Source organism: Canis lupus, chromosome 12 (assembly GCF_048164855.1).
Source record: "Canis lupus baileyi chromosome 12, mCanLup2.hap1, whole genome shotgun sequence".
Taxonomy (NCBI): Eukaryota; Metazoa; Chordata; class Mammalia; order Carnivora; family Canidae; genus Canis; species Canis lupus.
In genome coordinates this window covers 32,564,765-32,583,790 of record NC_132849.1, presented here as the reverse complement: position 1 = coordinate 32,583,790, position 19,026 = coordinate 32,564,765, and the positions used below count along the sequence as shown (strand labels likewise).

General features: G+C 37.4%; 2 long non-coding RNA genes across 7 annotated transcripts in view; one reads left to right on the top strand and one right to left on the bottom strand.

Annotated features, from left to right (window-relative positions):
• Positions 1-19,026, top strand: part of LOC140601465 (uncharacterized) — a 48,095-nt gene that overhangs the window by 24,535 nt on the left and 4,534 nt on the right. Inside the window, exons 2-8 of one of the 5 annotated variants that reach the window (XR_012004471.1) lie at positions 726-804; positions 4,302-4,482; positions 8,296-8,308; positions 8,528-8,572; positions 9,692-9,790; positions 9,869-9,944; positions 13,528-13,696. This is a non-coding gene — a long non-coding RNA (uncharacterized lncRNA). Of the gene's footprint in view, positions 1-725; positions 805-4,301; positions 4,483-8,295; positions 8,309-8,527; positions 8,573-9,691; positions 9,791-9,845; positions 9,945-13,527; positions 13,697-19,026 lie in introns of all 5 variants that reach the window. The other 4 variants (XR_012004470.1, XR_012004469.1, XR_012004473.1 and 1 more) reach the window with 4 other exon arrangements.
• On the bottom strand, positions 252-17,806 carry LOC140601466 (uncharacterized). 2 transcript variants are annotated; one of them, XR_012004475.1, is made up of 4 exons: positions 17,473-17,806; positions 16,703-16,817; positions 13,538-13,720; positions 252-2,688 (listed from the first exon to the last, which is right to left on the bottom strand). It is a non-coding gene; the product is annotated as an uncharacterized lncRNA (long non-coding RNA). The 2 variants fall into 2 exon arrangements; XR_012004474.1 differs by lacking the exon at positions 17,473-17,806 and adding an exon at positions 17,119-17,250.

Here is a 19,026-nt window from a genome sequence, read left to right as displayed (position 1 = left end):
GCTGGAACAAGTAGGGGCAAGTTTTTTTTTTTTTTTATTCAGAACATTCTGACATTCAAACCTCCCATTCTTTCCCTTTAATCAGGCATCTATATGCGTGTGTATGTACATATATATATTCCATATAATAATACATTTTATTTTGTATAATATCTATACAATGTATCATATATGCATAATAATGTATTATCAATATAATAATATATGTCCTATATAATAATAATATATATCAAAGGAAAATTAAGATGTGATATATTTTTTAAAGATTTTATTTATTTATTCATAAGAAACAGAGAGAGAGAGAGAGGCAGAGACATAGGCAGAGGGACAAGCAGGCTCCTCACAGAGAGGGGAGTCCAATGTGGGACTGAATCCCAGGATCCCAGGATCATGACCTGAACCAAAGACAGATGCTCAGCCATTGAGCCCTTCAGGTACCCCAAGATATGATATTTTAAAAGCTGACCAAATGTAGGTCAATGATGGACATGGCAGATGGTGACTGTACACATAACCCATTTCTGAAAGGAAAGTTCTTTTTTTTTTTTTTTTTTACTGTCCCTTGCAGCTAGGGACTACCATGTAACACTGTTCTGGCCAAGTAGGTATACATAGGAGTCTCCTGAGTGACACTTCAAGAAAGTGTTTATTTATCTGTTAAGAAGGGACAACGTTAGCTTTTTTCCTTCTTGACCTTATACTGCTTCTACCTATTTTCTTCCCAGAGAACAAACTTGACACCTGAAATTGCAGCAGCTGTTTGGTGACCAGAAGGGGACATGCAGGAGAAGAAAAGGCTGTGAGGTAAGGAGGCTGAACCAGACAGAAAGAACATCAGCTCTTGACAGCATCATTGAGTTGCTGTAGCAGTAAACTACCCACCCCTGGACTTCTTGTTCTTTGAGAAAAATAAAAGGATAATTAATACAAATAGTGGATTTCATCCATTTTGAGATCAGGCTTTTGTTGGGAATTCTTTTCTTCAGCTCCAAGTATCTCGGTGGACGATGGTAACGTTCAAAATTAAATTCCAATTTTTCCCCTCTGCACTCAACACTTCTCGATCCTTCCCCAAATCATTTAGGATAAAATATAAATGTCTTAGCTTAGTTCTCAGACATGTTTCAAGATTTACTTGCAATTCACATCTTAATCTCATCTCTGGTCACTCACCCACCAAGCTTCTTTCATTTCAGCCACCTTAATGACTACCGTGTGTGTGCAGCCTGGCCCGCTAGAATGCCATGGTTTTCCTCATACTTCTTATGCTATTTTCCTGTGCTTTTTCTTTCTGCAAAGAACATTCTTCTTTCTTTCCTATATTTAGCTAAATCTCCTTGAATTTCTAGGCTCAGATCATCAGTTCTTTTCTCTAGAGAGAGGACCTTGGCCATTCCTGGGTGGTTTAGGGTTCTAGGGGCACACATTATACATGTTTGCCCTCTTCCACTCTATAATTGTGGGGTACCTGCTGTTTCACTGGTTTGCTTTTTAAATCAGCTTCAAGTTCTATAAAGTCAGGGAACAGACTTCATTTGTACTTGTATTATTAGGACTCAGCATATAATAGACATTCAACACAATATTTAAATGAATAAATGATGAAATGGATACATCAATAAATTACTCTTGATGAGAAAGATAAAGAAAGATGTCATGGAATAATTGTATGGCTTTGAATGAGACACCTCACTCTTGAAGCAGGGTTAGGATTGAGACAGGGACAGATACTGGCACAGACCAAGGAACAAGTACATATGTCCTGAGTTCTCGAGGGAATGAATGGGTAAATGAGAAGTCAAGAATTCTAGGTGGACAGAGTTTGAGTCATTGCCCAGGAGCAAGAATCAAGAAGTCAAGCACCAATCTGCCTGACAAATTGTGACGAGTCCAGGTTGGCTGAGGCTTGGGATCGAGGAAACCCTAGGACCTCAAGTGACAGACTGCACATATTGGTTTGGGGTATATTAAATGGAGGAGTTTTGGCACAATCAAAATTGTGATTTTTTTTACAAGACTTAATTTTCCTTCTTGGTGGGACTTGATGATAATGGGATACTACAGCAATCTTGAAAGCAAATGTTTACCGAGATGAGCAAGAGGGTAGGTTCTTACTTGGCACCCTCTGCAAGAAAATTCTTAATGTCTTCTTTGTTTCTAAAGGGACATCTTACTTTCTAAATTAACTGCTGAATATGTTAGAAGAGAAGAAAGACAAAGAGAAGAGATGTGGTAGTGTGCAATCACCCATCAGAATGAAATGTTGGGGCTTCAGTTAGTTTAAAAATTGGTCTGCTATGCTTATATGATTCCTTGCATTTTAAATTCTGCCCGGCACATGGAAACACAGAATCATTGTACTTAACATAACAGATTGCATCTGGAAGGTCTCTTAAGTAATTCTAATAGTTCTATATAACAGGAATATTTAATTCATTTGGTGTTTTCATTATTTAAATATTTGATTATTTGTGCCATATATCCTTATATGTCAAATTACATGATCTGATTCTTTGAAGTCATCAATAGCAATTTAGCTCTAATCGAGCTGGCAGTCTCCAGGGAGATGATCTTGAGTAAATTCATCTCATTTTTGCTCTCTTCCAGGATTTGATTTTGCTCTTCTGTGCCATTTGCAAATGATAGGCCCTCCTGCCTCCACTTCTTTCTAAACTCATGTTCCATGATCTGCAAGAAATATTAAAAAAAAAAAAAAACATTTGCAAGCAGATTTTTTTTTTTTTTTGTCTTCCAATTATGAGCCCTTGAACAACAGAATAGAAAGCCCAAACTGGTCTCATATTCCTTCTGGGCTTTAGTATCTCAAGCTCATCATAGGTGTTCAATGATACTCTTTTGACGTTATGTGGAACATAAGGACTTCCCTCCAGGAGAAAGCAAGCAAGTTGGGATAGCCATAGTTACTTGAGAGTTTAGTTCTATATTTCACTTAAAAAGCAAAAACAAAGCAAAACAAAATGAAACAGTATTCAATTATTTTTGTTCTCTATTGAAACCGTAGATTCTCCTTTGAAAGTGGATTAGAATATTCCTAGATTCAGGCACTGAGCCTAGTATATACTATATAATCTATTTATAGTACCTATTATAATATTCTATTTGTAAGCAAATAAATTCCTAAAGTAATATTTCTAAATAAATAAATTTTAAAAAATATTAAGGTCATTAATCTACTCAGGTTTTGCTGTTATTTGTGTTTTTTTTTGTCACCAGATACTGACTATAAAAAAAAATCAGTGTTTAAAAGACTTTATGAATTGTAGTAGTGCATCATTTAAAGTCTATTCTATATTATTCTATCTTCTATGTAGACAGCCCAGTTAAGCATGATCACGTCCATGGGCTTATCTCTACAGGACAAGTAGAGATATTAACGTACAATGAAGAAGTTTTTTGTACTGTTTTGTCTTTTCATATGTTTCATTGAGCTGTAGACAGAGTTTGATGAGATGAGCTGAAATAAAGGTAAGCAATTTCAATGTACTTTGATTGTAATTGTTGGATGCTTGAGTAAAGAGAAAATGTTGGAATGCCATAGCATTCTTTCTCAACATCCTCCTTGGACCCCAGAGAACATTTTTTTGCAAAAGAAGGTAATTAAAGGCACTGGTGAATGAGGAATCATTCTGTCCCCCAGGACAGTTGGAGCCAGACTGAGCAAGGTCAGTAAGGTTGGTACAAACTTGGAAGAACTCAGTGGTGATTTTGAGTCTGTAAAGACAGGAAAGCATTTCTCCAAACACCCTTGGCCATTGTTCCAAAAACTCAAGAGACTTTGCAAAAGTGCATGTTACTAAGCATTTCTTAGGAACTAACCATGTCCAGAGGCTCACACAGTAGCCAGCAAAGCCTATAAAGCATGTTCATCATCTAAGCTATTCATTAACATAGTAAAAAGGCATGGCAGCATTTAGGAAAATGCACAGATATTACATGGAAATATATATCTATATTTCTCCAAACCTGAGCTTATTTTATATGAGGTACTGTAGAACTACCAATGAGATTGCTTTCTGAAGGCAACAAGTTCAGTAAATCACTCTGCTTTTCTCCAGTCTTTTCATCCGGCCTGTAAAATTTCAACCATGATGAACAGAGGGAGTCTCTGGTCCAAAAGCCCCAAATTTCTTATCCACAAATACAGGCAAATGGAAATTGCAGTTCTTCAAAAACAGCATTCCTCATTGTAATTTGTTTTTCACTTGTTACAGAGTCAAATAACATTGGTAAGTGTAATAAAATGTTTCAAAATATTCCTGTGCTTGTTCATTTGCTTTGAGGACATAAAGAGGCAGATCTTAAAGCAATGTATTCTGATCGAGAAACAGCTGGAAATGGCAGCAACGTGATATGGAGCAATCAAGAACGGAAGGTTTATTTTGAATGAGAGGTGTTGTCCAGCTGTGAGACTGAGTGATTGCAGCTGAGAATGAGTGCAAACACAATCACTAGTGGCTCCAGGTATGAAGTTATTGAGGACCTGTCTTGTTTCATGTCTTTTTCTGCTGCCACATTCACAATACATCCATAGATTGCAATCCTGTCTGTGGAGGAGGAAAAAAGTTCTTCAGTTTATTCTTATTCTTAATGACAGCTTCTGAGCTGTCATGATTTGAAATTACAATGATAAAAAGGCTCCTTTGAAAAAAAAAAAGAATATATTCCAAAGCCAAATTGTGTATCGGACAGGTAAGAATGCTTCATCATTAAATGGTCTTGGATATGCATTGCCTCTACAGCCTGCCATCAATTTTTATGTCAGTTGTGCTCTGTTTTCTGGACTTGTATAGCTACGGGCAGAGACATTTCATTCTTCCTGGTCCCTGACAACATTATTATTTTATTGATATAGACCAAAGGAGCAGATCGATAATGATGTGCTTTGAATAATCTATAATTGCAACATTTTATATTTAGATACCACTTGAGTTTGGGCAGTATCTTAGCATACCTCATTTAATGAAACTTCGCTTCAACACAAGTATATTGTCCAAGATATGTGTCTCTTTAGGTCTCATTATTTTATAGTCATACTTTATGTGTCCCACACAGATATATCACAAACACATAAAGACAGGTACATAACTACATAAGAAACATTCCCCAATCTTGGGGTACCTGGGTGGCTCAGTCAGTTAAGTGTGCCTTTGGCACAGGTCACGATCTCAGGGTCCTGGGATCGAGCCCTGCATAGGGGTCCCTGATCAGTGGAGAGTCTGCTTCTCCCTGTCCCTCTGCCTTTCCCCTTCCCCCTGCATGGAGGGGGAACTCTCTCTCTCTCTCTCTCTCTCAAATAAATAAATAAAATGTTTTAAAAAAAGAAATAGTCCCCAAACTTATACTTGGTGCTTTGTTTAGAATATCTTAACAATATATTTTTTAAATAAAAATCTTTCTTCCATTTATATTGCAAAAATGACCACTTGATGATTAATAAATCTTTACTTTCTTGTGTTCCTGTATCTGTGTAAGGCCTTAATGGGCCACTAACCACATGAAATACAAACTTGAATAAAATAGAGCTCTTGACCTCAATGAGATTAAAATTCACTTGTTTCTTCAGCTAGTCCTTTCCAACTAGCATTCTCATTAGACAATTTCATTAAAAAAAGAAAAAAGTGCACTTATTTTAGAATCTTGGGAGTCAAGCTGGAGCCTGGACAGCCTTTCTACTTATTGGACTCTTCTGTCTATGCTTAGATGTACAACACTCTTTTTCATCTGGTTGCTTTTATAATGCAAAGGGCAGGAGCAAATTATTTGGAGTACAATCAGTGGGACCAGAGTACTGAAACATTCCTTTTCATGACAATGCCAAGTTACTTTATTTGTTCATGAAGCTCTTGAAAAATGAGAAAGAACAGCAGGCCTTCAAGAGAGAACAGAGAAAGAGTTGGCTCCCAACGCTTTCATTACCAAAAGAGGGTGTTAAAATGCATAGAAATGTTAAATCTCTACTAAAAAAAAAATCAATGAATGACACATCCAGTTGCAGCTCACTCAACCCTGATTTAACAATCATAGGAGATCTTACAAGGGAATGGTTCAAAGTATAAAAAGTATTTTAATTTCACCTGCTGAGTGTTAATACATTTGAAACACTGGAGGGGAAGCTGTCAGAGGGAAATAGAATATCTGTGCCACCACCTACACTCTCTCAAACAAAAATTATAATGTATTTGTATGGAAGGAAGTACAAGTAGTAGAACACTACTTTTATTAAAATGTGTGTGTAGGTTTAAGTGTCAGGTCTGACCATGAGACAAAATAGTTAATACCACTTATTGGTATTTGGACAGCATTTTTCTTTTGAGGATCCCAAAGCAATTTATGGGTACAACTCAATCTTTTTTGCTATTTGGAATCTTTGCCAGTGTGTTTTAGTACATCTAGCAACCTGGAAAGTGACCAGATCTTAGGGTAGATGAAGCTTTTAGGGATTTAATTTCTTGTTGAGCCTGGCAAACAAGAGGGTAATGACCCCTAAACCAAGGCAACCCACAGGCAATGTCTTCGTGGATTGTGGCTACATGGATGTAGGGACATTATTCAGAGCTCCAACCCCAACATTGCTAGAGTCCACATAATGTTCTGCCAAATAACAGATTAAAAGGTCCAACTCCTTTGAAGATCCAGCATCCATACTCCGAAATGGCAGACAGTTTATTCCAAAACAAAGATCTGGTGAAAAGGCTACATCAGACTTTCTAGCATCATGGCAATATTTTAATTTTTTTAAAAAAGTTCTATTTAGAGCATTTATATTCACATCAATATAGTTATTTTGGGGTTGAAATGCCATACTAAAGAACCATTGGGTCCTATGATATTAGGATTTATGCAGGAAGGAACACATTGTTGCCATGGGGATGGGTAAATAGTCTTGATCTGAGACACTAGTTCCCACTGCCAAGACATGGGTGGAAGAAGGTGGTTCCCACAGACTTTGTTTTCTCTAGACTAAAAATAAAGCATGATTTCTATTAAAGGGCAATTAAAAAAAATTCTCGGGGATGTAGCCTAAAAGGAGTATACCCTATCATTTTCAGAACAATTAAGCAGTGAGCTCACTATCTAATATTTTGAGATTGTATTTGTATGCAATATTAATTATGTTCATTCTCTGTCACATCAAAGGTGGTGTTGCCACTGCAGCTTTTCTTAGTGCTGTTCACACAATCTTAAAAAAGAAATGGTTTATGGAGATTACATATATTACAGACACAAATTACTTCCTTTTAAGAGTTACAATATAAACTTAGCACTTTGGGGTTAACTCTTCAAAACTGTCACTCCAGTTTGTGAAACATTGCTCCAAATGGTTGTGATGAATGTGAATTCTGTTACTTATGGCTTTTCTGGCCTCTAGTCAAGAGATCTGCTACCATTTTTTTACTCTTAAATAATATGTCCAGATATCTATAAGTAACCCTCAAATTCATAAGGGTTTGCAGTGATTTTACCACCAATGATTTTGCCCTACGTACTTCATGTTCCTGTGAGATAGGCAGGGTTTGTTGTGATTAACCGTCTCCTTTTTTTTTTTTTATGGATTTAATTTATTTATTCATGAGAGACACAGAGAGAGAGAGGCAGAGACATAGGCAGAGGGAGAAGCAGGCTCCCTTCAGGGAGCTTAATACGGGACTTGATCCCAGGACCCTGGGATCATACCTTGAGTGAAGGCAGATGTTCAACTGCTGAGCCACCCAGGCGTCCCTAACCATCTCCTTTTGTATGTTGAGATGGAGCCTTAAAAACATCAAAATGCTTGCCTAAAGCTACATTGATAATATATGTAAGATTGAGCAAAAGTTCTCAAAATGAAAAAGACTTTTTGCCTCTACTGTGGCATTAGAAAAATGACATACTTCATTGCATACCATCAGTCCTATAAACTCTATCATTACATCATCGAGACTTCTAGATTTCATCCTGTGACAATTAATACTAGAGTAGCATCTGAATCATCTAAAAATTTTGTTGAGCTAAATAGCAGTTAAGGAAAATTATCCATTGGGCAGGATATCATTCACAATCCCTGAAAGGGTATTTATTTTAAGAAAATTTGACACACCTGGAAAGGAACGCATTTTCAGTTCATTATAAATTCCACTGAAATTAAGTTTTATTTTACCACTTTGAAGGTAGATTTCCTCTTCTTCCTCTTCCTCCTCCTTCTCCTCCTCCCTGCTTTCCTCCCATGGCCTTCTTAAGTTTATCATTGCACAACTTAACCTTTTTTTTTTTTGCATTACTTTGCTGGATCTCAAGGCAGCAAAGCCAGGTTTTTTTTTTTTTTAATTTTTTTTTTTTTTATTTATTCATGATAGTTACAGAGAGAGAGAGAGAGAGAGAGAGAGAGAGGCAGAGACACAGGCAGAGGGAGAAGCAGGCTCCATGCACCGGGAGCCCGATGTGGGATTCGATCCTGGGTCTCCAGGATCACGCCCTGGGCCAAAGGCAGGCGCCAAACCGCTGCGCCACCCAGGGATCCCAAAGCCAGGTTTAAAAACAATTATTATTCTCTCTCATGCTGTCTTCCTCTAAGGTATGTTCTTTATACAGAATATTTGTTGGGGTGGTGGAAGGGGAGGAGGGCGGGGGGTGGGGGTGACTGGGTGGCAGGCACTGAGGTGGGCACTTGATGGGATGAGCACTGGGTGTTATTCTGTATGTTGGCAAATTGAACACCAATAAAAAATAAATTTATTATTAAAAAAGCAATTAAAACCAGTTTAGAAATAAAAAAAGAATATTTGTTGGTCTGTTTCCAGTTTTAAATGAGTAATTCATCAAGGGATTGACACTCACTAAAGAACTAAAATGTATTTTGAATAACTGCTTCTCAAAAGTTCTAAAGAACCTTTCCGTCTTATTAAACAACTCTCCTTTTCATGCTGGCTCATTCCACCCTGAACATTATTTTTAAAAGCGCTTGATTTGGTGAGAACTTCATTTTTTCAGCTGTCCCCTGGGAAAGAATTCTGTTGGTTCCTACCACCCAGGTCCCTAGAGTCAAATGTTTCATGTCTCCATGCAGCTTCCTTGTCATCCTACCCTTCATTCACATGAGCCACCCCCATAACCACCCATATTTTTATTTTCTCCTTAAATTATAGAATTGGCATCTTATGTTTGCACCAGAGAATCCTGCTTGTTACACAGAATGAAAAGAAAGTGTTGTAATTAGTGCTATTTCCTCGCTTGAGCAATACTGTAAAATAACCAAATATTTTTGTCATAAAGCATTATTTACTACAGCAGTGTTACATTTCTTCAAATCACTAGCATTCACTTACTGAGATGTGGTACATTTTACTTGGATCTCACATTGTTTTTCACAGGCAGCCTCCTTACCCCATTTTGGAGGAGGGAGCCCAAATGAGATAGATCTGTTTTGCAAAGCTCTCTACAGTCTTTATATGTAGAGCAGTGGTTCCCAAACCACATCAAAATCAGCTGGGTTCGAGACCCACTCATTTGGATAGTGTAGCACTTACCGGGCTCAATTAGGAGACAGAAAAACTGAAGTACTGGTTGCCTAGGTAATTTCTCTAGGTCAAAGGCAAAAGTCATTTAGCCTTTTCTCCAGTCTAGGAATCTGTTTGCTCTGCTAATTGAACTACCCTAATCAGATCAATAATGTCCCTTATCTGCAATGAGGCAGGTAAAAAATCCATTCCAAAGTGGCGGTCGAGTTGCTTTTCCCTCCTTCACGCTGCCTGCTAATGTGAACCTTGGCATAACAGACACTACTTGGCAAAAGGTAAGTGCTCGGAAGTAAACACCATATTCTCAGTGAATTCATTTATCCTTAACAGAGTCTTGGGTTTCCCCCTCAAAGGTCACTATGAAGTCACTGTGAAGAGATGCCTTCCTATCTTTTGAAATCCTGAGGAGTGGAGACTGGAGAAAACGGGGTGAGACCATTGTCCATCAGGATCCCTCTTAATTCATGTCTCCCTCTTCTGTGAATTTATAATAAACACAGTTCCCTGGAAGCCAGTATTCAGATCAGGGCCAGAAAATAAGCAGAAGTATATTCTAATCCATTCTTATCAATTATATATATTTCCCCTTCTCATTATTATGTTAAAGAAGGGATGATGAAAATTTGTCAATGGGAAATAATTAGATTGGAAACTTCTTTTCTCCAATCCAGTCCACTCGTCACTCTATGTTCCTCATGTCAGTAACCTCACAACCACTTGCACAGTCACTCAGGTTTGGAACCAAGCTTCCAATTGGTCTCCATGCCTCCTGCCTGGACTCCTCCTCTGTCCATCCCACATTGCATCCCGTATGATCTCTTCTAACCTTGTATCAGATTTTATCACTCTGCTGATTTAAATCTTTTAGTGGCTTCCCAGAGCTTTGTGGTTCCTCTCAAATTCCCTAACTTGCTATCCAAGCTCCTTCATGTAGCATGGCACCTGCCTGCTTCTTTTGGCTCATCTTGCATTCCAGTCCCACATGTATCCTCTACTCTGGTCCTACAAGCTCTGCCTCTGTCTTCAAGAATTTCACAAGTATAGTTTTCTTAAAACCTTTAGATTTTTTTCTCTACCCATTTAATTCTCATTCTTCAAGACCAAGCTCTTGAAAAGGACTTCTTCTGACTTCTTAGCAATGAAAATATTCTTTCTCTGTGTCTCTGAGACATCCTCAGCAGCTATTTTAACACAATCATATGAAATTACACTTGCTGGTTTATGGCTCTGTGTCTTCCACGGATATAAAACTCTTATGAGGGGAAAGAATGTGTCACTTTGACTTTATACGCCCAGGACCTAGAAGTGTGCATGGAATGTAAAAAGAAATCAAATTTGCTTTTGGAATTAAAGAAACTGAATGAGTCAATAAAGCAAGGAGATGGGTGATGTAAAGAAATATGTGATGTTTGCCAAGAAGGCAAACTTGCAAAGCCTATTTTCCCACAAACAATTTCTCATGGCTGAAAATCTCTTTTTGCAATCTCTCCTTCAATCGTTCCATCCTGCTGAAACCATGCTTTTCAGGCCCAGCCTGCTGATGCTCCCCAAGACTCTAGATGAGGTTCATTTCTCTCTGTAATAAGCATTTGTTGGGTATCATGTACTCTTGCTTAATCAAGCTAACTCATTTCCCTGAACCAATTAACTCAAAATTTCTATCTCTTCTCATATGTTTTCCTCAATTAATTAGAAAAGAAAGGAAATTCCCCTTAGTACTCCTGTATCTAAACATAGAAATCATCAACAACTTCTTTAGCCCCAACTATAGGCAGCTCCACTGCTTCGTGAAGCTCCTAGCACATTAAGGAATGAATGAGAGCTCCAGACTAAAAGACCTGAATGTGAGTCCCAGTCTTTCCACTTTCTGTGTCACATGGGATGTGTTACCTCCTCTTTGACCTCAGGCTTTTTCCAGTATATTGTGGATTATAGCATCTTCCTGTGCACTTTTGATACCAGGACTGGATGAGATCCGGAAAGCCTCTACTCCCTATCTAGCACATAGGTTCTTTGGAGATGAGTAGTAATTACGTGTGTTAATATGAAGAAACTTTCCATTGATATTGGATATACTCAATGCATTGAGTTTTACACTCCCAGGTCATGGAGTTTTCAATAATTTAAATCAAATTAAATAGGGTATGCAAGACAAGAGTGTCTAAATTCTAGATAGTAAAAAGGTATTTTACTGCAACTGTAATAACATTATATAAATTGATGTGAATATTGAGATCACTTGATTTCCTGATTGGAAAGTTTATTGCTGTCCTTCAAACACAGATGTAGGCACAAATGTGAAAGATAGCAAAAAATTCAGGCCTGAACATTTGCCCATATTGTCCTCCCCTTGGCCCATTTACATAATTTTTGCCATTATTCCCATGGTTCTGTAATCCCCTTTCTGAGTACTCCATGTTCTTATTTTTTCTCATATTTGGCCTACAGCACCATTTAGAAGGCTTTATTAGACTCCTTTGTTTTACTAAATTGAATCTCCATGGTTTTCTTGTGGAAACCTTTCTGTTCTGATTTCTCTCCATTCGCATCACTAGATCCACCCTTCCTTTTTCTAGTTCATGCTCAGTGGCCTGAAAGATTAACCTCAAAAACATAATCACCTGGATTTCCTTGCCCTCTGGCTTTCAAATGGCCTCAGTCCTTCAAGAAGCTGTAGAAATGTATTGATGGCTGAGAGAAGAGCTAGACTGGTGAACTAGATTCCTCCTGCCACCAGCTCACTCCTTGCTTGGCCATAGTCCTGGTGGTAGTTGCCTTATGGCCACAACTTCTGTTGAACAGACCCACACCCATAGCTCCATTTCTCAGGAGGCTTCATTAGCACTATTCCTTCCCCTTATCTTTTCATGTGTAGGAGTGGTAGAGGCTTCCTAATATCAGAGTTCCTGGGTGGTTCATATATTCTTGTTGGACTCTGAATTCTACCTAAATAGCTCTAAAATCCAATCCCCCTTACAAAATCTTTTTCAGTTAAATCTATCCTTTGGAATCTGCCTGATTGATTCTCCACATACCCTCAGTTCCAAGAAAAGGATATTTACCTGCTGGTAGCTAACTCCAAGGGCTTACAGTGGGTGAGGAGATGAGATTACTTATTAAGTGTTGAAATTGAGGTCTACAGTGGTTAAATTACTTGTTCAACATCACATGGCTGGTCAATTTATGGGCAATTCATTCAAACATTTATTGAAACATAGAATTGATTGGGCAGTGGAGATAAAGATAGAATATTGCTCCTACTCTTAATAATTTGTATTTCAGTGTAGGAGAGAGATGTATAAATTAATATTTAATATGTAGCAAGAGTCAGGGAGCCTGGGTAGCTCAGTGGATTAAGCATCTGAGCTTCAGCTCAAGTCATGATGTCAGGGTCATGAGATCAAGCCCTGAATCTGGCTCCACACTGGGCATGGAGCCTGCTTAGGATTCTCTCTCTCTATCTCTGTGCACATATGCTATCTCTCTCTAAAACAAATAAATAAATAAAATATAAAATAAAAATAAATTAAATTATAAAAAATTAAAATGTAGCAAGAGTAAATGGCCAATGATAAGAAAACCCAATATCATCTAGGCCTTGCAGATGAAACCAAAAGATGATATGGGAAAAAGATGGTCCTTTGAGTGGAGAGTAAAGCATGCCATGACGCAGTTCTGGTGTTTAGAGCTTTCTCCAAGCAGCATCTGTTTTCTCCTGGGCTGCTGCAATGGGCTTCTATAAAGAGGTATATGGCCCATGCTTCCCATCTTCTAATCCATCCTCTACGTTGTGGTCATAATGTTCTTTTCAGATGCAAATCTAAGACAATTTTCTCCTTGAAACTCTCAATTTTCCTTAGAATTAAAAAAAAAAAAAGCAACTATGGCTAACAAATACTTATATGAACTGGTTTCTGCACCATCACCAACTTTACGTCTGGCTACCCACATTTTCTCTTTTTTGTCTTAATGTCTACAGCAGTCACCCCCTTATTTTCATTTTGCTTTCCAGTTTCAGTTACCTCAGGTTCACTGTCATCCAGAAGCAGAGAATCCTCCTGACTTGACATCAGAAGGTCAATAGTTGCTAACACTACGTCACATTGCCTAGGTCGTGCACCTCACTTCATCTCATCAAACAGGCATTTTTATCATCTCACATCATCACGAGAAGAGCAAGGGTGAGTACAGTACAAGAAGATATTCTGAAAGAAAGACCACATTCACATAATCTTTATTACATTACATTGTTATAATTGGTCTATTTTATTATTAGCCATTGATGTTAATCTCTTACTGTGCCTACTTTACAAATTCATCCTAGGTATGTATTATAGGAAAAAACATATTATACTTAGGGTTAGTACTATCTGCAGTTTCAGGCATCCACCAGGAGTCTTGGAAAGTATGCCCACAAATAAGGTGGATCGCTGTATGACCTTCTCTTAAGTCCTTGAAAATGTAGTTCTCCTCTCACCACTGGACCTTTGTAATCTGTTCCCTACCTTTAAAGGCCCCTCTGAACCTCCTGCCATTTATTTTCTGTAAAATCTTCAAGCATTAGCTCAAAAAAGCACTTGCTTGAGGAAGCTACCTCTGAAAATCCTGACATAATAATCCACTACTTTTTGCAGCATCTATCACAATTCTAACAAAGTTAAATACATTCACTTACATCTTTTTCCCCTTTTGAGAACTGATACGATTTCCATTTCTTTACCGCTTGACCCATAGTATTAAATCCAGTGCTGCACTGAAGGTAGGAGCTCAATAGATAATTTAAAAAAAATTTTTTTTATTTATTTATTCATGAGAGACACAGAGACAGAGAGAGGGGCAGAGACACAGGTAGAGGGAGAAGCAGGCACCATGCAGGGAGCCTGACGTGGGACTTGGTTCCAGGTCTCCAGGTCACGCCCTAGGCAGAAGGCAATGCTAAACCACTGAGCCACCCGGGCTTCTCTCAATAGATAATTTTTGAATGAGTATGGGAATGATTATAAATGGCCTGGACTCCAGGTAGGCATTGTGCATTAGGGGAATGTGCACCTCAGGTGGAGTGATGATAAATGAGGCTAGAGAAGACTGCAAAAACCAAATCTTAAAGGGCCTTAAATGCAAAACAAATCCAGACTTACTCTTAAGTGTGATAAGCAGCCATTAGTATATATATATATTTTTTAAGCTTGGAATTTTTCAACTTTGTTGACTAACTGAAGAGTGGATTGGTACAGAAAGAAGCAAGAACAATTAAGAGGCAAATACAAATATCAGGAGAGGAATATTAAGAGCATACACTAAAGTAGCGTTTCTCAAATTCGTTACACATCATCATCACATGGACAGCTAATAATGCCCACAGAGGCACAGGCTCCTTGAAGTAGGGGAGCTTGTGGGCCTTTATATTTTTAACAATACAAATTTCCCCCAGGGGATTCTGATAGCCATACACTTGAGAGCCACTGAAGTAAATTTAAGATAGTGAGATGTAGTCTTAATAAAGTTGAATGATATATATTTTTTTTTAAGGTGGGGAATGGGTACAAGTAAGGAGTCCATATTAACTTGTAGGTTATGGCAACAATGGCTAGTTCTGCCATTGGTTGAAATGGGAAGAGATGATTAGTTTTGGATCTTTATTAATGGGATTAAAGTCAGTCTTTTCTCCTCATTTTATTGGTGTTTATGTTCTGCAAAATCTATCCCAGTTGGTCAGTGAAAATCTGGGGTCAAAATCCCTCCTGACACAATAAAAGAGATTATAATAGAATTCATATTTTATAGTTCACAGTCTATGATAAGGTCTTAAAAATCACAAGTGATAAATTATAAGCATCTTAGAATATATTTTTTTTTCCTCTAAGTGTGTTGCTCCACTGTCGACTTGATTTATCTATGAAAGAAAGCATGTGAAATTCAGTGTAGTGCTTTTTTATTTCAGTAGTGTTAAGTATTTGCCCATTTGTTGCCAAACCCTTTGTGATTCACAGAAGTTTAGTATTAGCATCCAAACTCTGGATAATATTAAATCTTGTGAAAGATCAACTGAGAAAGTGTTTATTCATCATGTGAATTTAAGGAGGTACCACCCACAATTTAGTGTGGTGCTAATATTTGCTGATTCCTAATAGTACTACTGAAATTTTAAAAATGCATTGCAGATTTAATATTAGTTTGGCATCTTTATAATGCCTGGAGAATGGTAGATTCCCAGGATTTGCACTTTAAGAGACAATATAAGGCTGGGCAATATCCAGGAGCAGGAATCAGGAAAGGTCCAAAACGTGCAATGGTCTATGTTGTTAATATTCCTGTACCTAATTTTACCACACAACACAATTTACCCTAAATATGTTTTTAAGTAAGATATTAAAATGTCCCTTCATTTGTCATAATGACAGACAATCTGGAATGGTAGAAAGGACTTAAGTTCTAGTCCAGACACATAACCAACTGTGGAATGTTGTGCTCCCCACTTTAACATTTGTGTGCCAATTCCTCTGCTTTAAAATGATGGGAATGGCTAGTCTCTAAAAATCCTTTTCTGGTTCTACAATTCTGAGATTCTGGGTTCTATCGACTGAGCATCTGTATAGTTTTTAATAGAAATGTGATTTCATCTGGGAACATCTGTTACAGTTTATAACATATTTTACCAAGTCCTTGACCTTAATTTTATCATAGGCATCAGATGTTCCTTCACAGATTCTACTCTGCATCTTATTGAAGGAACATCAGTTATGCTTGTGTCTTGAGTAGTGTCAATCTGCCTAAAAAAATATGCCAGATTTGTTAACATGATCATTAAGTGACTTCTTAATTAAGATTGTCAATATCACCAGTGATATAATTCAGTGCTATTTTAGCATTAGAAATTACATAAACTACTCATTTACATTTTTATTTTTATACTTACTGCAAAATAAAAGTATTTTTGTTAAAGGCGTCATACTTTTTCCAAATAAACATGGATTCTAAAATAATTCTGTGACATACATATTAATTGACTAAATATACTGCCATTTGATATCTTCTAATAAAACAATATTTCCTTACAAGTAATTATAACTTTTCTATTATTAATTTAGAAACTTGCTTCTTTACACTGGAAATTTAATTTTTACGATTTCCTGGCTATAAGAATAGTTTAGATAGGGCCATAAAATTCCCCCAGTTTTTTTACTTACTTGACACCAAGGAGATAGAGAGGGAATTTTTCAATCTTTTCCTTTACTATTTGCTCATTAAAAGAAAAGTGCAGTCTTCTATGGTTAATTATTAAACCAAGGCAAATCTTTGGTTCTAAGGGAAGAAAGGAAAATAACGTGTAAACAAACAACCTGTTAGACTCAGTGCACTTTGGTGCTTTGCCTCTCTGCATCTCTATTTTCCAATCTGCAGATGATGGTGGGAAGGCATGAAATAGTAATCATCTTGTGAAATGTACTGAAAATTATTTGACATAACAATAGTACAGCTCTTGACCAAGAGTTATAGTCGCCAAGAAGCTAATTTAATGTGCAGAATTAAGCGACATGTAAGAAGCTTCCCTGGGCTCATGCTGTTTTCTGATCGCGTGTTAGAAACATTCATTTTACTTTACCTCATCTACTTTCCTTTACAGCAAGTCTGACAAATGTCCATAAGTGTCTTAGGCCTCCTGACGCTGTCTCCCTTCCTTCTGTTCCTAGTGCTGTATTGTTGGTTGTAATTGGTCATGTGTTTTCAGCATCTGGGGATCAAGTGTTGATTTTCTTTCCCAATATGGTTGTTTTTTCAAATGAGCTTCCTATTCCTATTTTAGCTTTTTTGATTAGCCTTATCTCTGTTACTTCTCAGAAGTTCTTGATTACTCTATAAAGGAAACTTAGAATCAAGTATATATCCTTATGAGAAATAAATACTTTTACTAATTTGCAAAAGAAATTCTAGAAAGCATAGTGGAGGCATGCATTACCTTTCTCTGATTCTTTTACCGTATCGTATCTCTATCTTTCCTGGTTCCTTTATCCCTGGCTGATTTCTGACCTCTGCCTGTCTGCATTGGGTGCTTTATTCAGCCACTTGGAATCTTCTGCTGCCACAGAGCTGAGTCAGCTCTGCTGGTGCTTAGAAAGTCCCAGGACCTTGCAGAGAGGGATGGAGACCAGTGACAGAAGGAAGGGGAGGAAAAATATCCCCTTGTACTGTGCTTTTCAAAAGTAAAAAATATGCCTCCAAAGAGGGCCTCTTATGTGCTCTCTTTATCTCTTTGTGGTCTAACTGGGGCAGAAACTACCATCTCCAAAGACATTGGGACTCATAAGTGTTAAATGATCTGCTTAAGGTCACACAGCTTGAAAGCATTCCAAATCAGTTGTAGTCTGTATGTTCCAAATGCAACTCCAGGATTCTTTCCACTTGTTCATTCCGACATCTCTATTCTGGGACTATTATCAGAAGTGCCTGAACTTGTCTTTGGGAAATCCCGTCATTCACTCAAGTGCTTCATGAGGTGCTTTGATTATGAAAACAGAAGAAATCTTAAAGCTTTGCTATGATGACAACTAAGAATGTTAACAGTCTATTAAAATAAGATGTAAGGATTTAGGAAGATAGGTACATCCTCACTGTATCTTCTCAAAAGCTGAGTAAGTAGTATTGCCAGAAGATTCACTCATAGCAGACATGAGAAAAACAATAGCAGTGGAAAAGTTTTTGTGTCTCTGGAATAAGTAAGTGTTCTTCCATGAATGCAGGAGAAAAGGCTGAGGTTGTTAAACGCTTAATATTCCTTTAAGTTTCATTCCATTCAAATAGCATGGTACCAACTGTAGACAAGATACTAAAATGCCTTTTGTGAAGTGCAATGAAAAAGGTATGATTTTAGACTTTGGATCAATGACATTGGACTCAGGCTAACTTGAGCTCCCTATAAGGTCATGGCTAAAATGAAATAAAATAAGATGTAAAAGTTGTTACAGAGTACCTCAAATGTGTGTTAGAAACAAATAGTTTTTGTTTTTGTTTTTGCTGTCAGATGAATGAGATGAAAGCATTCAGAAAATGCCCCTGGATTTCAAGGAAAGAGAAGCTTACTAGTTCACAGTGTAGTCATAATTAGTTATTTTAGCAAAAAATAAGCATGCAGCATAGTTTGGAAATTTTCTTTTTGTAAAAGTGGTCCTAAGCTCCAGATCACATTATAGTCATTTAGGAAGTAATAAAACATAAAAACAAAAACAAAAGAACCACAAAATATCCAAGTCTACTTCAGACCAATTAAATCTGAATCTCTAGGGGGCGGAGTCTGAGTTTTTTGTTTGTTTTGTCTTGTTTTTTTAGCTTACCAGGCCATTCTAGCATGTGGTCACTGTTGAGGAAAGTTGGTTTGTAACATCAGCAGTCTTGAGTAGCAATCCCAGAAAACTTCTTTTGGTGATGACCATGACTTATGTGTGTCTATTTTAGTAATAATGGCCCATGGTGTATCCTCTTTTCTTTCTCATGGTGGCCCTATTCATAATTTTCA